Genomic DNA, 7,101 nt, shown 5'->3' with positions numbered 1-7,101 from the left:
AATATCGATATCAAATGGTAAAAGAACTAAAGAGATAACTACAGAGTCTCTGCATCTTTAGACTGCTGAAACTCTGTCTTAGTTATGGGCAGTAATGGTTTGCTAGAACCCACTTACTGTCTGTGAGCTATAAACCCACTGCTAGCTAAGGACAGTCCCATAGGATCGTGCACATCGAACATCTGAGTTATAACTTATAGAACGGTATATTGGAGAGATGGAATTAATTAATTGATTGACAGTAAATTGTCAAGGTAATTAATTATTGGTTGATTAATTGATTAATTGATACTTTGTATCAAGGTAATTAATTAATGGATTTAGGAGTTGAGTATTTAATTGATTAATTAGTTTACGGAATGTAATTAATTACATTCGGTGAACAATTAATTAAATTAATACGTCAATTTATTAATTAGTGTCATTTATTTAATTGGGGTAATTAAATTTAATCTAATTATAACTAATTGCATAAAATAAATACTATTGGTATTTATTTAAGTGATTAGGTTAGGATTGGATTAGTTTTGTAATTAACCAATTAATCCTAAACTAACTAGGTTTAGAAATACACTATATATATAAATTAAACTCCTAACCCTAATTACCAATACAATTTCGGCCACCATAGATTCACCAAAAGTGAATTCGCCACCACTAACTTGAATAGTGGGATTTTCTTGGCTAATTACATTATCTCTCTTGTTCTTCCTCCGTTCTTCAGCTAGCACCAGTTTTAGCTCGATAGTTGTTCGTGCACCTGACTACGGAGATCTTACTACTTTGTGGATTCTTCAGCCGTCTCTAGAAGAGACAGTCCGGGTATGTTTATATCCTTAAACGGATCCAAAATGTTTTATTCAATCAATGGTTAACGGACAAAGATCAAGCTATAAGGGATTAGAAATAAATTTTAAACCGCAATTCCGCTGCGCTACAGTTGATTAACTGGCTTTAATCCCTAACAGTATTAGGTCAAAGGAAAGATAAGTGATAGGTCTGAAATATACCTATTTTCGTATACATCTTCACGTCCATATTCATGCATTTAGTTTAGTTTATTAAATGTTTTGGAAAGATTTCACTTGCTTGTTTATGATTTGAACAGAGACAGGTTAAACACAGAAGAAAACTCAATATGAAGGAACATCAGCATAAAACGAGCAAAAGACGGGCAAATAAGGAGCAAAAGAAAAGAATTCAAGAAATTCACCTATCGTAATCGTGACTTGCATCTCGTTCATGACAGACACTTTTTCAGCACAAAATTGGCTTCTCATGTCACGAACGTGACACTCTTGTCTCAATCGTGACAGACATTTCTTCAACAAAAAAGACATGGTTTTTCATATGGGAATCACATCCTTTCGCCGAATCAACATTTCTCTTCACCATTACCCACATTCGTTCATCACATCTCTATGGAGGGATGCCTTCCAAGGGACACGACTTTTCTACATCTATATAAAGAGATTTTGACATCAATCACAAAATGTGTACAAACATGTGTACAGATACAAAGATATTTCATACTCAGAAACACAACTCTGAGTCAGATATATTGAAGATTTTTACTTAGATATTCAGTTCAATGCACAGAAAGAAGTAAGGTCAAGAGATAAGCTTTCTCGAGATGCAAGAAGAAGATACAAAAGAGAAGACGTCCCCGAGGATTGACAACCCCTATACTGTTCTTTGTTATAGTCTTTTTCCTGTATTCTTTATCTTCAATTAATGTTCAACATTGTTAATACATTTTCACTAGATATTAATCAATCGAATGCAAATTATTCTATGTTCATTATGATCTTCATCATTGCTTTATGTCTGTTCTAGGGAAATTCATAAAAGCAAAACATAGAAATAGTTATCAGTTCATAAATCTAGAATAGGTTCAGTTTATGAAAAGATACTCATACTGTAAAACTAAACTTGTTTTTTTAGTTTATAAATCCTAATTCACTACGATAGGTCGAGGAGTTAGTATTATTAATCTAATTAAACTTAAGTTTCTTAATCCTAGATCAAGAGATTGGATTAAGAGTAATTCTCCTGTATGACTGCAGAAGATTGACAGTATTAATAATTGTTCATTTTGTTTAATTATTATCAACTTGTATCAGGGCTATGCATGAAACGAATCATAGGATTAGTTAGATTAGAATATTTAAGTTAGATTAAATCAATCACTCAATTAATGATTTTCTATAAACCTCGAGAAAACAAATAAAGAAATAATATACATTAAGTATCAATTGTGTTCTCTGTGGGATCGATATCTTTTATTACTACAAGCAAAACCATGCACTTGCGGAATTCGCCTAACAATAAGAAACTACATGTCATATATTATGCAAGTCATACTTTATCTGGTGCTCAATTAAATTATACAACAACCGAAAAGGAAATGCTAGTAGTAGTTTTTGCATGCGATAAGTTTAGATCATAATTTCTTAAGGTCTAAAGTCATAATTTACACTGATCATGTTGCCTTGAGGTATTTGTTTGCTAAGAAAGATGCAAAACCGTGTCTTATTAGGTGGGTCCTATTGTTGCAAGAGTTTGATATAGAAATTAAAGATAAAAAGGGAGTTGAAAATCTTGTTGCTGATCATCTTTCTAGACTTGAAGATGAAAATGGTCCCATTGGTGAGACTATTGGCATACGAGATGATTTCCCTGATGAACATCTCATGCAAGTAAAGAGTCTAATAGCACCATGGTATGCAGATGTAGCCAATTACCTTGCTGCAAATATAATTCCCGATGGTTTGAATTACCATCAAAAGAAGAAATTATTTTCTGATGCTAAGAAGTACTTTTGGGAAGATCCATTCTTATTCAAAATATGTAGTGATGGCATGCTTAGGAGATGCGTTAGTGAGTCGGAATGATATTCTATTATGTTTGAATGTTATGCAAGCTCTTATGGAGGTCATAACAGTGCAAGTAAAACGGGTGCAAAGGTATTAGAATGTGGATTCTTTTGGCCTACTTTGTTTAAAGATGTTCGTTTATTTGTTAATCGTTGTGATAAGTGTCAAAGAGTAGGTAATTTAGGCAGAAGAGATGAAATGCCCCTGAATAACATATTGGAGGTTGAAATCTTCAATGTGTGGGGAATTGACTTTATGGGTCCTTTTCCTCCTTTTTGCCAAAACTATATTTTAGTAGCCGTAGACTATGTTTCTAAGTGGGTTGAAGCTATTGCAACCCCAACTAATGATGCTTAGGTAGTTGTTAAGTTTCTGAATGATATTTTTTGTCGATTTGGTGTTCCTAGAGCAATGATAAATGACGTAGGTACTCATTTTATTAATAAGAAGTTTGAATCGCTTATGAAGAGATACGAAGTACATCACCGTGTTTCTACCCCATACCATCCTCAAACGAATGGTCAAGCAGAAATTTCAAATAGGGAACTCAAGTGGATCCTAGAGAAAACAGTTTCATCTTCTAGGAAAGATTGGTCTCAAAAGCTTGACGATACGTTATGGGCATACCATACCGTATTTAAAACACCTATAGGAATGACACCATATAGATTAGTCTGTGGTAAAGCTTGTCATTTACCGGTAGAATTAGAGCATAAGGAATTTTGGGCAATTAAAACCCTCAATTATGATTTACAAAGTGCCGGTAGAAAGCATTTGTTAGATTTAAATGAATTGGATGAGTTACGTTTCTTGTCCTATGAAAATGCTAAGATGTACAAAGATAAAGTGAAAAAATGTTATGATGCTAGACTTAAAGTTAAAACTTTCAAGATTGGGGATAAAGTTTTACTTTTCAATTCCCGATTGAGGTTGTTTCCGTGTAAGTTAAAGTCTAGATGGACAGGACCATATTTAGTTATTAATACGTTTGATCACGGAGCTCTAGAATTGGAAAATCTTAAGGGAGAACAATTAAAGGCTAACGGTCATCGTTGTAAGATTTATTTTGATGGAAATCCGGTCCAGGTAGCTAATTTTGTCGAAAATTTAGTTTCTCCTTGAGGATTCTTAAGGATTATCACATTTTTTAAGTTTTTAGTTTTTCATATTTAGTTTTTACATTTCATATTTAGTTTAGTTTACACATTAGTTTATTCTTTAGAAAATAATAGTTAAATTAGAAATATTTTTGTTCATTAAAAGATATAAAAAAATAACGTAGGTATCGTAACTATTAGTAATAAGTTAGAAAAGTGTCTTTAGAGATTTTAAAAATCTCATCTGAGATAAAAAAAAAAAGTTAATTAGAATTACATCAACTTTAAGTTTCTGTTGCTATAGAGATTTTAAAAATCTCACCAGTGATATATATTAAGAGTTAGATGAGTTTTTGAGCCTCAGAGATTTCAAAAATCTCAACAAGGATTAGGGATAGACCAAACGTAGCATACATTGCCAAAGGGGAAGGCATGTCGCGATCGAGATTCTTAAATCTCGAGCGCGGCACGCGTGTTTCCTGAGAGGGGATCGATTTTTTTTCTCTTCTTTCTTTTTCCTTATGCATATTGATTTCGAATTTTGATTTTATTTTTCACCAAAAGGCACCTTTTCATTTTCAATAGTCATGATTTTTGGATTAAAACCTATAAATTTAAATCTTCACATATTTTTCATACATATATTTTTCAATTCTCAGAATTTCTGAAATCTCTGTTTTAATTCATCAGTTTTAAACACCAAAAATTCTTTATCCTGGCTCCTTCTCCAAAACATTTGAAGAAACGTTATCCCGCTCGTGAAAAGCATGTTGATATTTCGGCACGTTATGGTGCATGGTTCCTAATTTTCAATGAAGATGAGAGATGTCTCTATTTGCACTTCCGCTACATCATGTTTTGTGGCATGATGTACATGGATGAGTTCTTGAATGATGAACTCGGTACAAGCGGAGATATTACCCGTTATCTAAACAATTTAGGGTGGAATAAGTTTTCCTCCATGCGTTTCCCAACTATAGGAAATTGGGCGGTAGAGTTCTTTTCCACAGTTCGATTCGTCGATAAGCGGCAAGTGCGTCTCAGTTTTCGAAATAATGGAAGAGAATTTACATACGATTATCCTGAGTTGCATGCATGGTTTGGTTTTCCACCACGTGGAGCATCTAGTATCCATTCTGGTAGAGATATGACTGCTCAAGATATATGGATGATGATGGCAGGATTGTGGTGTTTTAATCCACATCTTACATTAAAGAAATTGATTAAATCGAACTCCATTCTACATCTCCATAAATATCTCTACTATAGTGATAACAACCCAAATTATTCTTGAATAAAGAATAAAGGAAAATTAATAGAAATAATGGCAAACCATTATTCCTTCTAAAAGGGATATTTACGCATGATTAATGTGGAATTAATGATAATTAATGCAGGATTAATGCAGGGGTGAATATGCAAATAATGAAGAAAGGGAAGGAGTTTCTAGCATTATGCCACACCACGTGGACCATGGCGAGATACGCCATAACGAGATACGCTCGATGAGAACGAGTAATGGAGACCCGCCATTGTTCCCAAGAAGAGCGTACATACGCCTTGACGGATCTAAGAATACCAAAAGGCGCCTTTATTACCATCCATGAATGGGAATAAATACAATTAAATGGCAATTAATGGCCATTAAAGGGGAATAAAGACTTGACTGTTCGAATACTCCAACTCTGAGGGTTTGAAGGATAAATGCTGGGATTAATGGAGAATTGATAGCAATTAAAGATGAGTAATGACATGACTGTTCATCTACATCTCCATAACATCCATTAATAAGCAAACGGTCATACTTGAATAAGATCAGTAACCGCCATTAATGAGGCATTAATGGAGACTTTCTAGTTACCAAGAGTTACAACTACATTAGTATAAATAGCTTGCATCCCAAGCTATTGAGGTACACTTACTAATTCTCTACTTTTGTGCTTACAGTTTATTCTCAGAAATATTACTGACTTTGGCATCGGAGTGTCCCCGACCGATCGCAACGGCGCCTCACAGGGAAGTGCTCCGATCAAGGATTTTCCACAAGTTATCAATTGGTGCGGTGAGCGTGGATCTCTAACAAACAGAAGATCACAAAATCTTGATTGTATAGAGTTTCACAAAGAACAAAACAATGGAGTCAACAGAATAGAAATCACAATCTCAAACTTTGGCTCAATCAGTACAACAAATCTATCCAAAGATACAGTTCTCCATATATTGGTGGGAAAGAGTTTTCTACATTAAATCTGGAATTTTATGATGAAAAAGATAAGTTTCCTCCCCTTTCTTATTCCATTTTTAATTAAAGAAAATTGAGATCACTCACTCTTATAAAGTGCTATGAATATCATTACATGTTATTATGATAAATCTAATAAATTGTGAAAGATAAAGTAATAGACACAAATCTTTCATTAAATCTTGCATGCTTAATATGCCTTATATTTTTATGCATGACAAGTGTAATAGGCTATTATCATTGAATTAGTAGAAGATGCATGTATAAGATCCGTAATCTTGGAATTTTATAAAAAATTCATCCATTCAAGGTGATTTTATCACTTAATATTAAGATATCATAAAAGGCTCGTGTAATTACAGATGATTTAGATCTGATTAGTCTTTTGGATGAACATGCATATAACTATTAGAAGAAATTACAAAAAAATCAAATTTGGTTTTTCTTGTACAATTCACCATCTATGTATGGATTTTCTCATATATAGTACTTTTAATATCAGAAATTCATATTTTTGAATATTGTTTTGTCAAACAGTTATTTCATTCCCTTTTTTACAAGGATGTGTTTATTCATAATAAAAACTGTTTATCTGACATTGTTAGAATTTCTTTTACCAACGTAAGAGAATTGAACATATTGAATCTATTTGTGATTATCATGTAATTGTCCCTAACTATTAAAGTCATTATGGACTGATGAATTACCAAATTGGATAAAGGAAACTTTCATACCCTGAGCTAACTACAAAATAGTGCAAGTGTCAGTTTCAGATCAGAACATTAATTTATGCAAAATTCTTAGGATATACATGAGAATTCCTTAAAGATTGGAGGATTGTATGTGAAGGTAGGTGAGAGTGGATTTTGAGTAATTTTCCTTACAC

The sequence above is a fragment of the Euphorbia lathyris genome, chromosome 8 (genome assembly GCF_963576675.1).
Source record: "Euphorbia lathyris chromosome 8, ddEupLath1.1, whole genome shotgun sequence".
In the NCBI taxonomy this organism is placed as follows: Eukaryota; Viridiplantae; Streptophyta; class Magnoliopsida; order Malpighiales; family Euphorbiaceae; genus Euphorbia; species Euphorbia lathyris.
Note: the sequence above shows the minus strand (reverse complement) of the source record.